Source organism: Ursus maritimus, unplaced genomic scaffold (genome assembly GCF_017311325.1).
Source record: "Ursus maritimus isolate PB19 unplaced genomic scaffold, ASM1731132v1 scaffold_21, whole genome shotgun sequence".
Lineage (NCBI taxonomy): Eukaryota > Metazoa > Chordata > Mammalia > Carnivora > Ursidae > Ursus > Ursus maritimus.
In genome coordinates, this window is record NW_024424564.1 from 12,332,957 (window position 1) to 12,345,203 (window position 12,247).

The 12,247-nt window shown below is 38.4% G+C and overlaps 1 protein-coding gene across 3 annotated transcripts in view; it reads right to left on the reverse strand.

Moving 5' to 3' along the window:
• PTPRR (protein tyrosine phosphatase receptor type R) overlaps positions 1–11,261 on the reverse strand; it is a 122,826-nt gene extending 111,565 nt beyond the window's left edge. For all 3 annotated transcript variants that reach the window (XM_040637262.1, XM_008684294.2, XM_008684293.2), the window contains exon 1: positions 11,150–11,261. The gene's annotated coding sequence lies outside the window, so the exon portion shown is untranslated. The remainder of the gene's footprint in view (positions 1–11,149) is intronic.
• Positions 11,262–12,247: the final 986 nt, after the last annotated feature.

The window sequence follows — 12,247 nt, forward strand, 5'->3', positions numbered from 1 at the left end:
AAAGCCCCTCAAAGATGTCCAGTCTCGGTTCCCAACAGCCAAAAAGGAGCCCTCAGGACCAGGCCTCAGGAGGAATCTGCCCTATGTCTAACTTTGTGTGCTCATTGCTACCTGGGATCTCTAACTCCACATTATTGGCAAGGAGCCTCCCCATTTTGCTAGAGGTTAGATTGTCAGGTGAATTCCAGGAATAAAAGCAAATTTTCTCTGTTTATGTCATTGAACCAACTGGAAAACCCTGACCTATCAGAGGCATTTTATGCAATTACCCAGTCCCTTCTTACAATTCTGTGTTGTCCTCTGTTATTACTTAGGTAGTATTTTATTTTTATTTCCATATTTCACATTCCCACCTTTCTCAGAATTTTACACTTGCTTCCTTCTACATGAATGTTCCACTTATACTTCAAACTCAATATCACCCAAACTGAACTTATCTTTTTCCCTCTCCCCATCCATGACCACATTTATTTCTATTTCTATATTCCATATAATGGGATGAAGTTTCATACTTGGGAGTCATATTGACTTGACACTTTTTCTTTATCCTTCATCGCACAATCATGGCATCCAATTAATTATCAAGTTCTGTTTATTCTACTTCTAAATATCTCTTGAATGTTGAATCCATCTTCATCTATTTTTCTACCATCTTGGTTCAGACCACCATCATGGGCATCTAGACGTTTGAACAGAATCTTCATGGGTTGCCGACTATCTATGGTTTCTAATTCATACCTTATATGGACATCATAGTGATCTGTGCAAAACGCTAGCCCAATCTAGATACTATTTACCCTAAATACTTTGAGAAAATCTCATTGTCTAATGAGAGGTTCTACTTGTTGGTTCATTGCAATTTCCCTGTCCTTCCGGTCTTACCTCCGAGGACTTTCCATCATGCACATTATACTCCAGCTGAACAGAAGGTGTAATAAACATGCAATATACCATTTTTGCATTGTGTCAGTGCATATCTGAACCACTGGTTAGGCTTTCTTCCTTCTCCTTGGTGCCTCAGCTCAAAGACCATTCTGTCAGCCTTCTGTAGCTTCTCCTTCCCCCTTCCTTTGCTTGCATCTTTCAGTTCTCCAATAGTACTCTATGTTGGACTTTAGTTATATTTTGTTTAAATTTTTATAATAAAAACTTCATACTTATTACAAAAAAATCAAGATTCAGAAAGATGCATAGTAAAAAGTAAAAATATGCTTGTTCTTTCCATTTCAATCTCGAGAAATAACACTATTTCTTGTGTATCCTTCAAATATTTTCTCTACATATATTATACAAAAATAACATGTATAATTTATATAACATGTGTATTACTATTAAGTATAAGTAGGTTTAAGCAACACATAGCATTCCACAACTTGCTTTTTTTCACTTATTAATATATCAGGGATAGAGTTTTATATATATAATACATATTGTCATCAAATATCATGTTTAGATTCTTCTCTAATAATTTCTTACTTTTTCTAAACTTTAAAAATTTTTATTTATTTATTTTTGAGAAAGAGAGAGAGCAGAGCACGAGCAGAGGGAGGGGCAGAGGGAGAAGCAGACTCCCCGCTGAGCAGGGAGCTCCATGCGTGGGGCCTGAACTCAACACCTGGAGATTGAGGCCCAAGCCAAGATCAAGAGTCAGACACTTAACTGATGAAGCCACCCAGGCACCCTGATAATCATATTATTATTTTTATATTGTCATGTTCCATATATTTACATTATATTCTGTGTAATAGAGACTACTCATCCAGCCTATTGGCTCCTCTTGGAAACTTAGCCCACCTACATCTAGGTGAAGCCAGTTCTCACCAATTAATACAAATGAAAGTAAAGTGACATTTCCAGTCTGTAGCAGTTAACAATAAGGGTGCCTTCCTTTTCTTTCTTTTCTCTGTCCACAGGCCGGAAGACTCTGAAAATGGTGGAGCGACACAAAGGGAGATACTTGGGACCCCAAAACCCTGCATGAAGCAGAGGCCCTGCCCAACACCCATGATTATGAGTTAAACATAAACTTTTATCGTATTAAGTCCCTCAGAGAGTGGGTTATGTTAGCATTATTTGCACTGATGAATACTCTGTAATTATAATTTTTAAAGTTCTGCACTGTTATTTAAATATTCACATGGATTCAGTGCTCATGATCAGCCCCTTCCTGAGTTCTTTAGTTTGATAGATCTCTTATCTAGCTGGAATTCATCATCAGATAGCTTCTATCAAGCAGGGTTCGTGAGCCCTGTATTTCTTGAAGCCTTATATGTTTGAGAATGTGTATGGTGCTTGTAACAATAAATACAACTTGACTGGAGGTTACCTTCTTGATTCAGTCTTTATTTTTATTTTTTGCCTTTGAACTCTGCTGCTATTATTCCAATGCCTCCTGGCATTGAAAGTTGCTTTGAAAAATACCCTGGCTTGAGGCTAGCCTGCCGTGTAGATAGCCTGCTGTTTCTGTCTGAGTCTGTATCTTTAAAGTTAAAAAACTTCATCAGAATATGTCCCTGGGCTGATAGTTCCTGCAGCAAGCTATGCCCTTGAAGCCTACAGATTCCAAATTCTCTATTTTAGAAATACTTTCTCCTATTATACATTTGGATGATTTCTCGTCTACATAGTTTTTGGTTCACCTTCAAGGACAACAATTTTGCAATTAGATATTCTTTGTCTTTCTCCCTAACCACTTGATTTTGTGTACTTACTTTCTCTTACCACTTGTATATCTTTATTCAATTGAAACTTTCTCAGGCTTATGTCTTTAGCAGAATCTGTTCTACTTCTTTTGTTTCTGATGTGGTTTTGATATCTGTGATGTGTGTTTTATTATTGTCGTCTTGTATCTTCTCAGTTCTGCCAGCTCACTCTTTGTGATGCTCCAGACAAGATATGTTCTCTCTTCACTGTGTCAGACAAGAAGTGACACAAAACTTTTCTGTCTTTTGTATCCATTTTTCGATCTATTTTTTCCCAAGAGCTCAGCTTCTCTTTCTCTCTTAAAATACTCCCAACTTTCTATCACATTAGAGTTAAATTCAATTAGGGCCTCCAAGGCCCTACTTTATCTAACTCCCACTCCTTGTGAGCCCCATCTCATAGCCCTCCCTCAAGCCACGCCATCCTTTCTCCAGGTCCTCAGACAAGCTGTGCTCATTTTTACCTCATGGCATTGGCATCTGCCTGCCCCCTGGAGAGCTGTTCCCCATCACTGTATGCTGGCTCCCTCTGGTCTTGCAGCTTTCAGTTGAAATGCCGCCTCCTCAGAGATGCCTTCCCGGCCTGGCCACCCCCTATCACATCACTGTATTTTATTTCCTATTTATCCCTCCCTCTCAGTTTCTTGCTTCTTTTATTTCTTCCCTTGCTAACCCATGAGCTCCACTGGTGTGGGACCTTGTCAGTCTGGTTCTCTGCTATATCCCCAGAACCTGGAAAAGTGCTTGTCACACAGTCGGTATTTAAAAAATCTTTGTGGAATGAAGGAATATGCTGAATCATCATAATCAACATTGTGTAGTTACTAACTGGAAGAATCTGGGTTCCATGGTAGGTGGAGATAGGGTTACAAAACCAGCGCATTACTCTTGAGAAGGTTATATTTGGTTAAGCAGTTCACCTGAAACGCCTACTCATTCAAAAACACACAGAATCAATTTAACACGATTAATATTTCATTCGCAATTAACATGTCTCTCATAGTTTGACCACTCCACCATTCAGGAGGGAAAAGATGAGTTCGTTTCATCTTATCAACTTTCTTTTTATTTTTTTTTAAAGATTGTTTATTTATGAGAGACAGAGGGAGAGAGAGCAGGGGCGGGGGGAGGATCAGAGGGAGAGGGACAAGCAGACTCCCTGCTGAGGACAGAACCCAACTTGGGGCTTGATCTCAGGACCGTGAGATCATGACCTGAGCCGAAACCAAGAGTTGGACGCTTAACCGACTGAGCCACCCAGGCGCCCCTTATCTTATCAACCTTCTGAAGCTTGCTTCAAATAGGCAAAATCAATATAATTTTTCTGAGTTGTGTGCAATATTGGTTGTTAATGGAATTCAAATTTAATCAGTGTTAGTGTCTATTCCTTGTGACTAATTTGAGAGTTGTAAAGTTTATCTTTCTAATGATAAAAATTAAATCTACTCATGATAGAAGGTTTAGAAAATACAAAGAATTAGAAAAAGAAGTAAATATTCTTCATGACAGTTTATCCTGTTACCCTGAAACAAAAATTGTGGTGTTTTTAGTGTTAGCTTTTTTCCAATACATAGGCAAAATAGCATAATATAATATAATATAATATAATATAATATAATATAATATACATATGTATATATTAGATATACCCATATGTATCATATAAATTTTTATCCATTTTAATGTGATGCTATAACTATCACATTTCTGTGGCTTTCTTCTTCCCATGATGATAGGAGGAAACACTTATTCCCCAACCCTGATGTTTTATTCTGTGTGGTGGCAGCCCGAATAGAGTAATATCATTGAATTCCTCCCTTCCACAGTCTCCCCAGGGGAGGGGAAGTGGCTTGTGTAATTGGTGCATTTGGAATGAGATACTGGGGCATGTAGGCTCTGTGCTTTCCTTTGGGGTCTGCTTGTCTGTAAAGAGTATAACATCTGGTCTTCTCTTTGTGAGTGGTAAAGCAAGTTATAAAGGCTCTGTCCTTGTAGAGGAGGCCCCAGTTGGTTGGTATTCCTTTGATTAGTGGGTGAATTTGCCTAAGAGGGAGAGGCAGTTATAGAAATATATTATTATCATGCTCTAAGTCTTATCTCTAGCAGCTCTATCAACAATAAAACTACATTTTTATCTCCACAGGCTGCTTCCCTCTGTCTTTCTCAGGCAGGAAGGAGAAGGATGCTATTTCTTGGTGTCCTCTAACACCAACACATGACACCACAAAGTCAGACATTACATGCCTCCCCTCCCCCCAGAAAAAGGGAAAAAGGCTCTAAAACTTTTCTTGTTGGTTGGTCTTGATTTCAGCAAGGATATCTACAGAGAGAGAAGGGTCAGAGGAAAATCAAGAATATGGTATTAATGGAAGTCAGGAGGAGAGCTTCCAAAAGTGGTTTGTCAACACTGCCAGATACTGCTGGACATTAAGAAAAAGGCTGTTGGATTTGTTGATGAGGAATATTTGGTGGGCTTCACGGAGTGTTTTTAAAGTATGGTCCCCGGTGCATTAGGAGGCCAAATGAGTACTTGTTGGAACTCATTTAAAAGTACAGGTCTTGGGGTGCCTGGGTGGCGCAGTTGTTAGCGTCTGCCTTTGGCTCAGGGCGTGATCCTGGCGTTCTCGGATCGAGCCCCACATCAGGCTCCTCTGCTGGGAGCCTGCTTTTTCCTCTCCCACTCCCCCTGCTTGTGTTTCCGCTCTCACTGGCTGTCTCTATCTCTGTCAAATAAATAAATAAATAAATAAAATCTTTAAAAAACAAAAATAAAAGTACAGGACTGGGTCCCCTGGGTGGCTCAGTCGGTTAAACATCTGCCTTCAGCTCAGTTCATGATCCTGGAGTCCTGGGCTTGAGCCCCATGTCAGGCTCCCTGCTCAGCAGGGAGTCTGCTTCTCCCTCTGCCCCTCCCCTCGCTTGTGTTCCCTCTCTCTCAAATAAATAAATAAAATCTTTAAAACAAAAAGTACAAGGCTAGTATATAGAAATATGGGTGCATGACGTACAATTCCACAGAACTTCATTTATTCCAAAGGATCACTTAATGAGTTTTTAAGGGCTAGTAGAAGTTGATACTCATAAACTTGAATCAGCACATGATTAGTGTACATGGAGAAGTTAGGGGGTTAAGGGGTGAGTATATAATGAGGAAAAAGGCAAAACTTTAGGACCAGTTTTTGTCGAGAACAAAAGGAGAGAGATGGAATGGTAAATAGACTGAATATTTTTTTTTTTCTCCAGATGGCAAGAACTTTGACCTTTATACTACAATAGCATGTCAGACGACTTAATCTTGCCTCCAAAGATCGATCTTACACTGTGATGAGCCCTTTTTACACATGAAATGACAATACTAGAGTTTTGGTTGGAGGAATGTTTTGAGACATTCTGAAAACAACTGCAACGCCAGCTTCTTGAGTTTCTCCCATCCTTGTTCTGCTGTAGTTATGGCCATAGCACCTGATGAGCTAGTCAATGGAAAGATGCATGAAGGAGCTCAATGAGTATTGGTAGTGAGTGAGGAAAAGTATCTAAATGGCTTGTTTAGAAACATAAGACCTTGTGGAAAAGGGAAATACTTAGGAGCTTCTTGAATTATGAACTCATGCATTAAAAGTTTTGGCCTACTCTGCTAGTTACTAGGAAGACTGAACACGACGTACTTGTGTTTGTGTGTTTGGAAGTTGCAGGTAGGTGAGTAAATACCAAATAAGAAAACTCTGCCATAAGAAAATATAATAGTTAAGAGTATGGGTTAGGGAGTAAGACAGACTTAGATTTCATTCTGGGCCTTGCTCATATGATTTCTTCCGAGCCTCGGTTTCTTCATCTGCCAAATGGGGTTGATAACTGCATCCCTTCATGGGGCTTCTGAGAATCACATTAGTTATTAGGCAAAAAACAGCTAAAACTGACAGATAAAAAGTACTCCATAAACTTGGTTTAAAGATACGGATTCACTGTATATCAGTGTGAAGCCCCATTACTAAATGAACTGCCTGTCTGGATATTCAGGACAAGGGGAAATTGAGTAGCAACCTTGTTGATTAAATGAAGGCTCTTTATTTATTTCCTGGAACAGTAATACTACCAACACACTAAGAAGTGGCCTGATTGGATTTCCAGTGTTTACATTTGCTTATTGTTTCAGCTATCATGCAGGTTTAGCCGAAGTCAATCAGGAAATGTGGTCAGAGGAAAAAGCAATGGTCAAAAGAGTTTGGTTTTTCTAAAGCGATATAGTTTTTGGAGAGAATATATACTCGAGGTTTAATGTTAAAATGGCACATTTTAGGACAGATTCTTTGACTTCAGAATGTCTGCTTCCATTTTCTGCCAACCTCACCCTTGCAAACCACGGCTATCTGAGCAGTCAACCCAAATCCCAAATCATATAGAGGGCTCTTTATAGATACTGAATTAAATTGTATCTTTATAGATATAGAATTTATATTCATCCTTTTTTCTCTCTCCTACAAATTAAATATTAATATTGAAACAGAGTCAAATTAAGTGATTTAGATTAGAAGCCTTTATCCTACTAATTTAAAAAGCTTTTTATAACCTAGTTTTTTCATTTCATTAATCTGCCCTCTATTTTAATATTACCTCTTAATTAGTGTTCCCTTTCACATTCCCTAATAACATTGTTGTAAGGAAAAAAAAACCCAACAACTCTCTTTTGCCTTGGAAGACTCCTAAAATTTAGCAGTTAAGGGGCGCCTGGGTGGCTCAGTCGTTAAGCGTCTGCCTTCGGCTCAGGGCGTGATCCCGGAGTTCTAGGATCGAGTCCCACGTCAGGCTCTTCCGCTGGGAGCCTGCTTCTTCCTCTCCCACTCCCCCTGCTTGTGTTCCCTCTCTCGCTGGCTGTCTCTCTCTGTTAAATAAAACGTAGAGAACTTTTATACATTGTTCTGAAAACTTTAAATTCTAAATAATTTGGAGTAAACCCCCATCCTTATAATAAACCATTTTTTAAATAATCATGAGCTGGTAAAAGTCTTGACTTTTCCATGTACAAATTCACTGGAGGAGATAGGCTTCCATATATTATACATGAACACTATACTTTCATAATATTATCATCCCTCTACCTCGTGGAATTGTGTCTATTTACATTTATAAAAATATTTTTATAAAAGCTACAAACATCTAGGATGAAATAGAAGAAAACAGAGGTTTAATACAAAGTTCTTTAGAGACAGGAGAAAAATCACGATGTAACCACTGATATTATCCTGGGTACAGTAAACAAACATAATAGCAAGTTACTTGCTTTCAACAGAATTTTCAAATCTCGTTATTATATGTCCAAGTCAACAGACATTTCCACATTCATCTCCCCTGATTATGTTTTCTATCTGCATTGAATGTTACCTCTCCCTTATTCTTATTCTTGTGTTCTTGTTCAGTCCCCCCCACGTAATGTTACTCGCCCTCCCTTCCTTCCCCATTTCTCCTGCTGGCAGTAGAACACAGCAGCCAAAAGCTTGAATCAAAAATGGCTGGAATCGGGGCCAGGCAGAAACCCTGTATGGACAAAAGCCCAACGCTCAGGTGAATGTTGCCTGGAAAACGAGATCAGACAAATTCAGGTTTCTCCATCAGGCCCGGTCAGGATGACAAAACTGCAATCATCACAACCACGATCACGGAGCTCATGTGGCTTTTGGGAAAGGACAGAGGAGACATCTGGCCACTTTCTCCAGTAAGAACCGAGACCAAACTCACTTCTAAGTGGCAGTTAGGGATGCTTGGATATAGATGTCCAAGGGCGAAATAATAATCCTTCAACTCCCCAAGCTGTTTGTTTGCTAGTCAGAAACTGATAGTGTCCCAAGCCATCCAATATATAAACGTTACTTTAAAAAAGGAAGAAATTAGCAATCCTCACAGGCCACTGGGTGCTTTATTCCCAATGTGGGTAAAATAGGGAGATGGCTCCTTTGATTTTTATATGCTTATATTCAATCAACAGGAATATATTCTTTCGGGACTTCAAGTTTTCCCACGCAACACGCTGGAGCTGTGAGTCGGCTCGGAGACCACAGGGGCTCTCAAGCGTTGGTCTGATTGCAAGGGTGGTTTGGAAGCTAACGACCATGGAAGGGTGCTAGAAATTGTCTTTTATTTCCATTCCCTCCATGAAGTAGTTTATGTTTCCCTTCAATGACTATAATAGGATTCTGTTTTTTGCTCTTCTGGTGAACTACATAATTCTCCAAGAAACATGGTAAAACCAAATGAGGTTTATTGGCATGTGTTTTTGAGATGCAAATAAGAACTCTATGATTTCGTGTCCTTTCAACTTTTATTCTCAGTAATCTTGATATTTCTGTCACAGTGGGAATTAACAATTTTCTGCATAACTAAAAATGAATAAAGACAGAACATGGGATACGTTTTAGTCAATGTTCTTGTGGTTTTTTCCTCTGCAGGAAGAGATGGCAAAATAATAGTAAGTGTATAATTTTCCACAACGTGTTATTTGAGTTTTTCGCATCCTGAGAACCATCTCATTTCTAGAAAAGAAAGACTCTGAGTGATGTTGTCTGCGGCATAACTTTGATGCACAGATGACCTAGCCGATTTCACCTGTCATCTCTTCCCAGTATTTCCTGTAATATTCATGTTTTTTGTTTTGTTTTCTTTTTCTTTTAGTATGATTGGGGCCACGCTATTTATTAGGATTGCTATATCTGTCTAATTATTAAATTGTTAAATAGAAGTGCATGGACTGATCAGAAAAACAAAGGAGACTATATATAACTATTTCTCCTGTTACAGCTAAATATAGAAATGGCTAATTTCATACAACACAACCCTGCATCAATTATTATCTGAGTAATTCACCCTAGCAATTTAAGAAATAAATTTAAGACTGTGGAAGCTGTTGGGGAAGACATTTTGGTATATAAAATTAAGAAGCCATATCTTCTTTAACGCTTTAAATTCTATTAAATGACAGATTTAAACACACTAGTCCTCCTCACATTAAGAAGTATCTATGTACTAGACATTAAAAGAAAATCACTAACAACTTTCATTTCTCTTTAGTCTAAAATCTTGCTTCTAGGGGCGCCTGGGTGGCTCAGTCGTTAAGCGTCTGCCTTCGGCTCAGGGCGTGATCCCAGCGTTGTGGGATCGAGCCCCACATCAGGCTCCTCCGCTGGGAGCCTGCGTCTTCCTCTCCCACTCCCCCTGCTTGTGTTCCCTCTCTCACTGGCTGGCTGTCTCTCTCTCAAATAAATAAATAAAATCTTTAAAAAATAAAATAAAATCTTGCTTCTAAATCCTAAATCCTGCTTTGAAATTATTGTCAAGCCATCACTTGGCATTATTATCTGCTCATATTTCACGCAGGAGACATACTAAAAAAAAAAAAATCTGCCAACCCTATATTTCATGGTAAATAGAGATTGACTTCTTGAATCAAATGATATATTTGGCCATCTTGATGACTGTTTTCTGCAATATTGAATCAGACAGGAAGTTAGACCAATTTTATTATTAAGATGAATTGAAACACCAGATGCACTATTTTTTGACTTCATTATTCATCATCACAGACCGCAGATAAAATCAGGATTATCTGCAACTTTGTACCAACATCAGAACTGCTATATTATTTCTAAACACTCAAACTAAATTCTAAATGCAATGCTTATTTTTTTGAAATAAACTTAAGTGAATGAGATATTTTGTGAGGTTTTTTTCCCCTGAAGACAGCACTGTACAGATAAACTAATGAATTCATACATAATTTTTAATGAGAGCCATAATTCTTATGAGGACAGTCAAGCTTTAGTAATAAGGTTCTTGGTTTACTGGTGGTAAACAACAAAGCTGAGGTCCCCAGTTGGGAATTAGGCCTGGGAGGTCTCATGTCACTAACTTTCATTCATTGGTCCCCACATCCGATTACAATGGAAGACACTGACTAGTCTTTTAGTGAAGTCTGCATGCAAAGGCAGGGTCCCCAAGATGCAGTTATAATAAAAAAAAAATCTAGATTTAGTGACTTAGTCCACTTAACTTTTCCCCTTCTAGTGACCATAATTGCAAGCTAGGTCACCTTTTCCTTAATGTCAGTGTGAGAACTACATGAAACACAACCAAGAAAATATCCACCGTGTCTTTCATATATTTTTCAGTTCTGTCCAAGTGGATGTATTTGTATTCCATTCTCTTTAGGATGGATACAAATTTTACGAGAAACTTCTTACGATCAGGGTAGGGTCTTCAGTATTTAGAGATAATAGAGTTGAATAATTGCATAGCATTTTCTTTTCGTTTCCAACTTTAAGGCTAAAGATATTTCCCTAGATATCACAAAGATTCTCTGCTGACTCACTCCTATACAGCCACAGGAACAGATACAGACAGAAATCTCAATATTTACCCTCCTAACCTCACACCATTAATGTCACAAAAGATTTACTTACCTGTTTGGAAATTGACTGGATGTTGTGATGAGTTCGGCTTCCATTTGTGCTCTCTGTGTTCTTTCCTCACCATAGCAAGCTGGACTAATCATCAAGCTTTCTAAGCTTGTGTGTTGAGATGAAGCCTCATTTCACCACCTGGAGGTAACTGCCTGGTACTATTTCTAGAAACATTGCTGATCCCAGGTCTACCGTAGCAGCCTGTGCCTTCCCAAGAGACATCCCAGGTGCTTGCTGTTTCGACAGTTTACTAGAATTGAAATTCACGGGGATTTTTTTTTTAATGGTGATTCACAAAACTGTAAGATGAGAACTTTTTGGACTATAGACAAGGTGTGTTGCATGAAGGATTCTCATTTCTTTCTGTCTTTTAAAAATGATATGCTTACAAGGTGTTTTCAAGAGAAAGTTTTTCTAAAAGTCCCACTATTTCCTCCAGAATTTTCCTCCTCTGTGCTAGGGACTTTATAGATCTCCTTTCAACCCTCATCGTGATTTAGAAAGCAGGGATTATTATTAATCTTTTTACCAATGGGGAATTTAAAGTGATTTAAGTAAAGCCCAAGTAATGAATCTGGTATTCAAATACAGGTTGGTCTGATTCCATAATTGGTGATTTTTTTTTCCACTTCACCATATGCACACCATTATGACTTAACACAGAGGGATTTCAAATAAATGTTGTAATTATTATGAGTAATGAAATATTTGGTCTGAAAAATAGGAGGAAGCAAAGATAATTAAGACATGATCTCTGTCTTTAAGGAGCTATCAGTTTGTTAGAATAGGGTAGTTGAAATACCATAGGGATTTCGTGAACTATGGCCTCGAGATACATGGCATAGTTAGCAAGGCTGCAATAAAACTTAATCATTTATACATTACTGGTGGCATGGTAGATTGATTTTTTTAAAGGAATAGCCCACTACCGAGAGTCTTTAAAAAATGTTCATGATCTCTGATCTAGTAAGGAAGTGATTTCAAAGAATAAAAATAAATGGACGCAAGGACTTTCTTTGCAACATTATAGTAAAAAATCAGGAGCAACTTAAATGAACATCAGTGCAAAGTGAATAAGGTCATTATGGTGCATCAACA